Source organism: Pteropus vampyrus, unplaced genomic scaffold (assembly GCF_000151845.1).
Source record: "Pteropus vampyrus isolate Shadow unplaced genomic scaffold, Pvam_2.0 Scaffold453, whole genome shotgun sequence".
NCBI classification, from domain to species: Eukaryota; Metazoa; Chordata; class Mammalia; order Chiroptera; family Pteropodidae; genus Pteropus; species Pteropus vampyrus.
In genome coordinates this window covers 1,117,734-1,129,337 of record NW_011889234.1, presented here as the reverse complement: position 1 = coordinate 1,129,337, position 11,604 = coordinate 1,117,734, and the positions used below count along the sequence as shown (strand labels likewise).

Genomic DNA, 11,604 nt, shown 5'->3' with positions numbered 1-11,604 from the left:
GTGCAAGAAAAGGGCTAATGAAAGCTCAGAGCAAGGGGTGGGGCAAATACATCTAAGAGGAAAGGAAAAAAGCAACAAGAAATACTATCCTCACAGAAGCCAAAGGAGAAGTGCCCAGCAGGAAAGGGTGAACAGTAGTGTCAACATGCTGCAGAGAGAGAGGTCAAGGAAGTTACTAACTTCAGAAAGGATACAGGATTAGAACAAATTTAGAACAGTACTTGGGGCAAAAGTGATACCACAAGAGGTTAAGTAAGTGATGAAATAATAAAGGCAACAAGATCAACATCTCTTTGATGGTGAAAGAAAAGAGACTAAGAAAGAGTTAAGCAAGAATATTTTAGGCCATGGGAAACCTGAGCATATTTGCAGGCAAGAAGCAAGAAACCAATGAAAGATGAGATTAAAAAGGAACAAGAAAAAGGGAGAAAGATGAGAAGAGAGGAAAGAATTAGATACACAGGAGAATGGGGTAGAGGCATGAAGGTAGAGAGAAAGAGACTAACCACACCCAGGAACTATGAGGCATCTTAGGCTATGCCCCACCTGAAAGACAAGGCTTTGTCAGGCAACAGTGAGAAAATAAGCAAGCTGATCCAGAAAAGTTGCCTTCCATCTACTCCTCTGCCTAATTCCCTTATCTGGAGAGAAAAAAGATCAGCTGGGTTTTGGGGAAACCTGGATTGCCTCACTCCCACTACTAGTTTTAAAGGTTCTGTGAAGTCCAAAGATCAAGAGTGCACTGAAAACACGTTATTAATGAAAAAATGAAGGGTGGCAGGGGAGAAAGAATAGAAACACAATAAGAAGAATTAGGTCATCGCTAATATCTGACTAAAGACTATACATATATAGTTCATAATTGCTTGCTTTCATTCAGATTTTGTTGGTCTTCCTAATAACCTAGAAAAACATTTCTGAATGAATCAACAATCCTTATTATGTGGATGAAGATACAGATTCAAAAGTAACTGGTTTCAAGACCATTTAACTAGTTAACTGTGAAGATGGTATTTGCATTTAGATCTGATTCTAAATCCCATGCCTCTGTCTACACCACACTGCCCCTCCAAAAAAAACTAAGTTATTTCACAATTGCCTCCCATACACTTCAGGCACTCAGTGCTTTCCTCTTCTTTATCTCCTTATCAGATCAGTTACTGACCCAATAAAATTATTATAAATAATTATTATTTATGTCCATCTTACGTTAAAATAAATGATAGCAATAATAAACATCTGATCATGACAAAAATTTTTAAAGACCATTTTTTAGAGCAATTTTAGGTTCAAGAATTTTATAAAACTAGGACTGCTAGAAAATTATTGCCTCCCATACACTTCAGGCACTCAGTGCTTTCCTCTTCTTTATCTCCTTATCAGATCAGTTACTGACCCAATAACATTATTATAAATAATTATTATTTATGTCCATCTTATGTTAAAATAAATGATAGCAATAATAAACATCTGATCATGATAAAAATTTTTAAAGACCATTTTTTAGAGCAATTTTAGGTTCAAGAATTTTATAAAACTGGGACTGCTAGAAAATTATTCTTCAAGGAAATAGATTCTATACATCTTCATCATTACAACTTAATATGTTTATCTTAGCAAAGGGATAATTCTTGAGCTGCAAAGTGGGATAAATATGCTAGAATGGGCCATCATTTTAACACTTCCAACAGGAAATGTTTTCTGGATTCCAAATAATTGAATTATTAATGAACTTTTATAACATGTCTATTTGTAATCTGAGAAGCTATGGATAAAGTAGGAAATTTTTTATACAAGAGCTGGACAGAGATAGCATTTTTTAATACAATGGATTTAGGATTAGTAAAATAAAGAAAATTAAATATTCAAAGTTATTTTTAAAAAAACAAAAAAACGACAAACTTGATTTCCCCAAATTTAGAAGTACTGATATATGCAAGGGAAAAAAAACCAACAACTATACTATAATGTCCTACCAAATACTGATTTGATAGAAATCAGTAGAGATTATTATTTCAGTCACAGAAATTTAAAGTATCTCAAATATCTCATACTCTAAGAAGTACTTCCCACAATACATTTGGTTACTGGTATAATTAAGCTTCTTTCATATAGCGTAGACACAAATATTAATAAACTCCTATACTATTTAAGATTTATCATCTGACAAAATCTACTTTAATCATAATTTTTAAAAGTACTTAAAAATTTTTAAATTATGTATCGTACATATTACTGCTCACAACAATCTCAATAATGAAGCTAAAATTTAAACATAAAGATCTGGGCCTTCAAGAAATACTAATAAATTAAGGCCATTATATAAACAAGTACTTGTCTACTCATCTTGGGCATTTAAAGAGTATGGAAGAAGCTAAAGGAATCCAGAAAATTAGAACAAAATTATACTAATCTAATTTGTTTTTTCCTTATGTTCTGTTCTCATTTGACATTTACGAGACCCTGTGCCTTGCAGGAAACTCTGAATACGTGTTTCCTCAAGATCCTTATTTACTTTTGATCTAGTGACAAGAAGAATCGATTAGAGATAATCTTGGCTAGAAGGATAAAAAGTATAACTATTTGCAATATTATATTCAAATACTTTTAAATGGCTATAAAATAAGTGATACTTCATGTGTGACATCCTTATCAGGAATATATTTCACAAATATCCTCAAAAACATATCCTCGTGTATATGTTTTAAATCTAGATGTTATATAAAATAAAAGCAGTCTTTTTTCCCACTCATCAGAGACTTAATACACTAAAAGAACGTAATTAAGCAGCCAATGAAATTAAGGGTCACAGGCCTAAAATTGAATGATAAAACTGTACTGTGATAAAATGTCTCTAATAGGTAAAAATTTAAGGAAAACCAAAATAACTTGGAGATTTTATTTTACTCATTTGGACCACTGACATGACTATATTACTCATGAAATTTTTGTCATAGTAAATCAGATTAGAATACTGGTATTCTGTTCTTGGTAATTCGGCTGAAGATTAGTAAATAAATCCTTAAATCACTCATTCAAAGTTATTGGAGAATACATATGTCTTAATTGTATAAACCATTAGACACTCATTAAAATGCCTATAAAAATAAAATCGGTACAATTTACCCTACCATTAAAATAGTTACTACAAGAAATTATATATTAACATATTCCTAAGAAGAACAAAAATGACAGTTGCCTTTATCTACTATTTTGGGTTATTCCTGCTTTGCTTCTTTCCAGAGTAGAAATAATCTAGTGTTAACAGTCTATCTTTGTTAATAAAATATATTTTATATCTAGATCCGTAAAGTGCAGGGTCTTCAAATAATCTAAACAAGTACTCTATAAATACTAAGTAACAATAAAGACGATGCTTTCAAGGAAGTTTTTAGGAGAAAATAAAGCAAAATAGCTAGAAACTCATCCTTGATGAGTCAGCAAGTAGCTCAGGAATGAAAATATTAAATGTCAGCTTAAGGTATAAAGTAAATAACTATAAAGTTCATTCCCCCCCCCAAAAAAAATTAGTATTTTTATTAATCACTGCTTGGCATTACCTCTACACCATTCCCCACTATTTGAGTCTCTTAGCCCAGTTCTGCCTTCCTAGCTTCTCTACTTAGCTTGGATCCCATGGTCAATAACTTCTAAAGTCTCCTTCCCATCTTCAATTTTCTCTTCCCTCATTCATCTTCCATGCAATGCCTTTGCTTTCTTCCTGGCTGCTGAATACTGTCAGAGAAAAATTATGTAAAACATGCAGATTATTAATTTGTGAATTCCAATCTCAGATGAGGCCCTGCTCAGCAGTCCTTTCATTTATTTATAGTCAAACACTTCTCTTTCCCAGTCCCATAGTATTCATAACAAACTTTTATCACTTTCATGAGCCTAGCTTACCTTCATCAATCCCATTCTTAAAAGGTAACTGTATTTTTACTTCATACCAAAAAAAGAAAAAAAAAAGTCCTCAGATATGTCTTCTTCCACAGCTAAACGTCTCCTATTCTCACCTATACACAACTTCTAACTTTCTAAGGTACAGTATAGGTGTCTACTCTTTTCCAAGATTAATCCAACCAGCTAGCTGTTCTTGATCTCACCTCTTCCCACTTCATCTGAAATCTTGTTCTATTAATTATTCCCTGACTCCTATCTTCAATCTCATCAGCCCGTCAAAAAAAGTTCAAGTACTAAATTAAAGTTCTTTTCCTCAACTTGATTGCTTCGAGCTCCTTCTTCTTACCCTTTCATTGGCAAACTTCTATTCTCTCTTTGGTCTACCTCCTTAGCAATCTCAATTGCACTTCCTGCACTCACTTGACTCTGGAAAAGGTAAAGAATGACCTGATTTCTAAATTCAATTGCCTATATTCAGTCTTCATCTAACCTGACTTCACTGCCCTCAAAAGTCAATGAAAATAATAAATGTAGATGGAATGAAAGAATTAGAAAATCACCATTTGTAATCATCCAAAGCATGACTGATTCAAGCAAGTATCATTAATGAATATTAAAACCATTGTTTTAAAAGGTTGGTATGAACAGGATATTTATGTGGCCACAAAGTATCACCCTATAAATTATTTATTAATTAAACAGTAGATATATCTATCCGTTCCCATCTTTACTAAGTGATCAAGCCAGAATCAACAACCGGGGGACAGCCTTACATGATGTGCCTCCTGATGTGATAAAGTGGTAGTATTACATATCATCTTTATGGTATTCTTGCAAGAAATATCCAACCAGAATCTAATCATGAAGGAGCAGGTTATTCAGAATATGGAATATACTCAAGGACAAATACCTCTACTTTTCATAAGATAAACCAAAGAAGGGAGGGAGGTAATAGGACCAGTCCAGATTGAAGGAGATTAAAAAGACATACCAGCCAAATGCAATGCATGAACCTTGACTGAATCTTGCATTCTAAAGGGAAAAAGCTATAAAGAATTTTGGGACAAATTGGGAAATTTAAGAATGGACAATATGTTGAACAATGCTATTGAGCAACTGTTATTTTTAGGTTTTAATGGCATTGTAGTTGTGTAAGAGAATGTCCTTGTAATTGGGAGATGCATGCTTAAGTATTTAGGAAGCATCATATCTACATCCTGTTTTCAGATTTGGCAAAAGGAAAGTGTTTGTGAGTGTGTAGGTGTAGGTGTTCATTCTACTATTCTTTTAACTTTTCTGTGGGTTTAAATTTTTTCAATAATAGTAATAAATCAATGAAAGCTTACGAAGAACTGAAGATAAGTAAAAATGAGCCAGGCAAATGGAAGGGAGGAATGGCGTGACAGGGAGAAAACTCCAAGAATAGGGAACAGTATGTGTAAAGACTTGGAGGGAAGAGAGAGCCTACTGCCAGAAACCACAAGTAAGTCAATATTTCTGAGAAAATTATATATTTGAGGGAAAGTGGGAGTTGCGGAGAGTCATTAGGCTACATAGATAATTGAGAAAACAAATGAATTCATAAATTTGTTAAAGGAATAGGAGTACAGATTTCATGGTGAGAATAAAAGAAAGTCACAGAAATAATCTGAGGTCAGGAATGATGTAATCAAATTTGCCCTCTAGAAAGATCACTGATTGTAGCACAGAGAATGGATTGGAGAAGACTAGAAAAGACCAGATAGGAAACTTGCAATAATTTAGGTGAGAGATGACAGTAGCGTGAACTCAGATAATGGCAGAGATAAAGAAAACTGGATAGATTCCAGATCTTTTTCCAGTCCTAACCACTTTTCAATGTCCACACACAAATTTATAACTGCCTACTATGCATCTTCACCTATAAGTCTCATAGATACCTAAAACTCTATACATCCAAAAGTTAAACTCATTACCTACCATCTTTATCCCTCTCTTCCACCTGCCAAAAATTTATTCCTTCTCTAGCTCACTTAATGGCAATACTATTCATGTAGTTTCCCAAGCTAGAAACCTTAGAGCCAACTTGACTCCCTGAGCACTCTACATTCTTCAATTTCTATATCAACTTGGACTGTCATGGACTCTACCTCCTAAATTCATTACGAATCCATCTCTTGTTCTCCATTCCAACTGTCACTGCTCTAGTTCAGAATTTTATTTGAAGATTTTATTGTGAGGGTCTTCTACTAAAAGTCCTTCTTTGGTCCTAATCTCATTCAACTTCAGAATCTTCTAAAATTCAGATCTTATTAGGTGAACCTCCTTAAGTATTCTTTGATAGTGGTATATATTGTTTGTTGAGCCTAAAAACTCTTCACCACCTGGGCCCAATTTACCACTCAGTTTAGCCAAATTGGGGGGGAGGGGGGAGGAACAGGGCACAAACTTTCTTGATGTCAAAATTTCCAAATTTTACTATATTCACTACATAGGAGAAAAACGTCATAAAACATGATGCATCACCACAATATTCAAACACAAACACCCACTCTCTGAACTTCCTTTTAATCAAAAAGCCAACTATTTAAATATGAAATTCTCCAAATTGGTGGCATTTTTTGCCCTGAAAACTTCCTCCCACTTTCTAAAATCCGATTTTTTAAGTATGCCATATTAAAAAAAATTTACCTACCAATACCAACACCACATGACTTATTCTAAATAATATTTCAAACTAGTCTACCTCATGCTACTCCAGAAAAATCTCACTGAATACCTCAAGCTCTGCTTACCTGCAATTTTGCTTTTGCATGATTGTGAAAGAAAAGTTGAACAGTTAATTGTAAGAGATTACAATTTTCCCCATTCACTTCATGTATTTTAGTTAATTCAATTCTAAACACTACAGCACAAACCATAGACTATTGGACGTGTAGAAAAATCAAAGCATCCTTGTGTAAAAGATGTTGAAAAATAATAATGAAACAATCTAGAAAGAGATGAGATTTTTACAAATAGTAGGTTTAAAACCCCTATTTCTTGAGTTAAATCTTCACATTTGAAGGGCAACTACTGGTGGTAGAAAAACCCTTCAAATATAAAGGAAGGTATGAATAGTAATAGAAGGAATTATTCCCAACAAGGGAATGAATCCAGATAACTGCAGCTTATGCTCAAAAATGCTGAAACTTTTTGTACAAGTTAACTTCTGAAAATTTTAATTCTGAAATTAAATATTTTCGTGATTTTTCAAATAGGGTATTTTGAAAACAAGGTAACCTTTCCTTGATAATTTAATTTCACCATTATAACAATAAGTTTCACACCGCACTGTAATAGTGATACTCTCAGGTACAACTGAAGGAAGTCAGTTTGCCCCGATTTTAAAGAGCTTCAAATAATGATAATACTAGTTCTTTTACTAGTTTGTTGTCAATATATTTTGAGAATGTCTCTCTTCTCCCTAGAGAAGTTGTCAGTAAGTCACTATTCTCTACTTTCCTATCTATATTCCTGCCTTTGGCATCCTCTCTATCCCTTTCTAATTTGATTCTTCTGAAATAAGTAACTTTTTTTTTTGAGGTATAATTGATATGACATTAATTATATTAGTTTCAGATGTAGTAACATTCATATAGTGTTTTATAGTTGACATAGCATTAACACACATTACCTAATTCAATTCTCACAATAACCTTATAATACAGGAATTATCACTATTCCTATTTTATTGATGAGAAAATTGAGGTTCATAAAGATTGAGTAATTTATCTAAGGTCATATAGCAGGTAAATAGCAAAAGTGACTCCAACTGTCAATTTTTTCTTTTTTCATCACCAAATTGAGCTTGTTAAAAACAAATTAAAGAGTCAAAAGTGGGGCCTATAAGAAAAAAAAAAATGAGATTCATGTATAAGCTTTGAAAATTTTTGGCCATTCACAACACACACTATTAATTAATTAATACATTTAGCTTACTTCTTTCTTGGCAGTTGAAGCTACTAGGTGGAAAAATAATCACTTCTAGATAAAGAATATACTACTACACTATATTTCCAATTTCAAAAACCTAGGTACCAATTCAAAACATAATAGTAATTCAAATTTGCAGTAAAATAAGGCTGCCGTTTTCAGAGGGAAAAAATTTCTTCAGATTTGAAGACAATTAGACTAAATAGTATCTGCGTTATGTCATAAATAGATTTCCTTTTACTTTTCCCTCAACAGTGTCTCCCCGCAAAAAAAGTTGTTAGAGTACCTAGAGGGTTCATCTAATCCACCAATCAGTGCCCACTGAGAGTATTTCCCCACTAGCTCAGGCCCTTACCAGAATCATGCAAACCATAGGTTTAGAACAATACTATTGACATTTTGGGTCAGATAATTCTTTGTTGTGTGTCGAGGGTAGGGTGGTGTAAGATATGGCCTATACATTGTAGGATGTTTACCAACATCCCTTGGCTAGATGCCAACAGCATCTCACCTTCAGTTATGACAATGAAAAATCTTTCCAGACACTGCCAAATGTCCCTTGGAAGGCATAACACCCGTTTGTGAACCATCGATTTAGATGTTAGGGCCCTTGGTTTTTGAAAAAGGAGGCCTCCAACCAACTCTGCTAATTATAATTTTTAAAAATTAATTTGGTTTTCAAAATTTGGATTTTTTAAGAAAAGATGGTAATAGTACAAGAAGATGCCTCAATAATATATATGCCATCTTCCTTTTGATTAAAGCATTTTTAGAGGATTCTGTAACATGAATTTCATCCATGTGGGTACATTAATCTCCTCCTCATCCCAAAATTGGGGAAATGTCCAGTTCTCTTCCTGTTCTGCTAGTAAAATGTCAAATATTGTACATACACATATACATGCATGCATACACATATGATAACTTAAACAATTCTAATTTACAAATCCCCATTTCTTGCCTTACATGACCACACTGTCATTCCTGAGCCATGCATCTTAGAGATCCAAGCTTCTACTTTTCAGATTTCCTCATCTGGTTCCTGTCATCTATTTGTGAAGCAAGCAGGAAGTAAGCTGATGACCTTTAAGGTCTTTTCCTACCTACTATCCTAATATTCGATGGCAAAAATACTCTCGGCTTTTACTTATTGACTCCCAGCTGACCAGACCACCTCTTAAGATCACTGAAGCCATTCATGCTAACTTCTTTGCTCCACACTTTGTATTAAATCAATGCAGAATACAACCAAAAAGTATGTCAATTGTTTTAAACATTGCTTATGAATACCAGTGATCAGTTGCTTATTCTCTGACTCAAAATATTTTAAGCATGTAAATTGATTTTAAAAGAAAGACTTTTCAAGAAGCTCTGAGCTGATACCATTTATACGAATAAATCACAATAAGCAAATATTGAGATAGAAAGTAGATTACTGGTTGTCTAAGTCTGGGAGCAGGGGCGAGGAGAATGGGGAGTAACTGCTAATGATAAGCAGAAAGCTTCTTTTTGGGGTGATGAAAATGTTCTAAAATTAGATTATAGTAATGGTTACACACTTTATAAATATACTAAGAATCACTGAATTTTACACTTTAAATGTGCGTACTTCACTCAATAAAGCTGTTGGTAAAAAGTTAAAAGCAGGAAAAATGAATTTAATCAACTTTTACTGATAGGGAAATGCCATTAAAAACAAATTCTGCAAATTTTGCTATTTCATGAATTTTAAGATTTGATTTTAATTCTAAATTAAAAACTTCATACTTATCCAGAAATAAATTTTAACTTTTCCAGAAAACAAACATATGCAAATTTAATCATCTTTCCCTAGTAAGCTTTGAATGATTTGGCAGCAATGACAAACATTTCGGAAAGCCAAATGTTAGAATAACAATACCTCTAACAAGAACAAAACATATCAATATCAACAACAACAAAACATAACATGGATGGACTTAGAGGGTATTGTCCTGAGTGGAGTAAGTCAGACAGAGAAGGGCAAATGCTATATGATTTCACTTACATGTGGAATCTAAAATAAAAAAATGAACAAAACAGAAACAAACTCATGGAGAATATTTTGATGGTTGCCAGATGGGAGAGGGACTAGGAGGGTGGGTGAAAAAAGAGACGAGATTAAGAACAAATTGGTAGTTACAAAACAGTCATGGAGATGTAAAGTACAGCATAAGGAATATAGTCAACAAAATTGTAATAACTATGTATGGTGTCAGATGAGCACTAGATTTATCAGAATGATCACATCATAAATTGTATAAATGTTTAATCACCAAGTTGCATACCTGAAACTAATATAATATTGTATGCTAACTGTAATTGGAAAATAAAAAATATTTAAAAAAACAAAATGTGGACAGTTTTTATAGTTTTGTTAATACATTCTTTTTAAAGAAAACCATCAAGACATTTTTCATTTCTTTTAAAAGTGATCATGTCTCCCCTGGTAGTGTAATAATTCTGAAATTACCAGAGCATAATTTAAAAATAGTCAAATCACAATAAAATTGCAAACATCAAATCCCCCAAACCACAACTACCAATCACCTCAAATTTGCACATATTGATCATTTTTACCCAAACCTATTATGAGTAATGATAACTGAACCATCAAGTAATACCTATATCTAGGAAATCAGACTCTGACCAATAAAAATAGTCAAACGAACAAATCCCATCATTTCTTCTGTTCTATCATAAATGCTTAGAAATCATTAAGGCTCTCAAGGTACTTTTCCAATTAGAACTCTCCCAACAGATTTAGAAAAGTCAACCTGAATGTCAAAATCTGCAGTTTTCACAATAATAGCACACTTCTTAGTATACTATCATAATATCGCTTGCCTTGTAAGCGTTTCCTATTAAGATTGCCCTGGGTTTTGACAAATCAAAAAGAGCCAGTTAAAAACAAAAACCAAAACGATTTAATTCTTCCAAACAACTTAACTCTCCAAAAAAAAGGGCCTCAATAAAGAGCAAAAAACAAAGCTGGTTAAAGGACAATTTTTTAAAAATTGCAACCCGACTCAACCAAAATTCTAAAAATACTATCTGCACACGTACAGACGAAGCGGTCAGTTATCATGGACACGCAAAGTTCCTTGTCAACATCGGGAAAGCAGGGGAGGCCTGCCTTTGTATCAATGCAAAGATGGGAAGGAGAACTGCAAAACATTAATTGCTGAACAAAATATTGCGAACTAAATTGCCAAACTGCAAAACAGCAAGTTATCCTTTGGGTTAGCCTTCCCCAGGAAGAAAAATGATTTTTTAAATTAAATTATTCCAGTAACATCAAAACGGGCCTAAGGGCCCGGCTGAGAAAAGAAAGGGAAAGTTTGGGGATAGCATCTAAGAACCATGGTGGAAATTCCTGTGCCCTGATCCCGGAGAGGGGCAAAAGGGGGCGAGAGCGGCGTTTGCGGCCGCTGGCTGGCGGTGGGGAGTCGAGCTACCGCCGGATCCCGGTGGGAGAGTGACAAGGAAGAGGAGGAGGTGGCCTAGGAGAGAATGGAAGCTTCAGCGCCGGCCAGTTGTGACCGAAACTCTGTCCACTTGGAGTCGTGGAGAAGACAGAGGAGGTGGGGTCTTGGTCCCTCGCTCCACGGGAGGTCGGGTGGAGGGTGGGCCGCGAAGAGCTGGGAGCCGAGTGCGGCCGGCCCGACACCTACCTGCGGGTCCCGGGCAGCCGCCCCAGAGCGAGGCCTAGTGCATCGCCGCCGCCTC

General features: G+C 34.5%; 1 protein-coding gene across 2 annotated transcripts in view; it reads right to left on the bottom strand.

Annotated features, from left to right (window-relative positions):
* VPS54 (VPS54, GARP complex subunit) overlaps window positions 1–11,604 on the bottom strand; it is an 89,710-nt gene extending 78,106 nt beyond the window's left edge. For both annotated transcript variants that reach the window (XM_011381869.2, XM_011381872.1), the window contains exon 1: window positions 11,550–11,604. The gene's annotated coding sequence lies outside the window, so the exon portion shown is untranslated. The remainder of the gene's footprint in view (window positions 1–11,549) is intronic.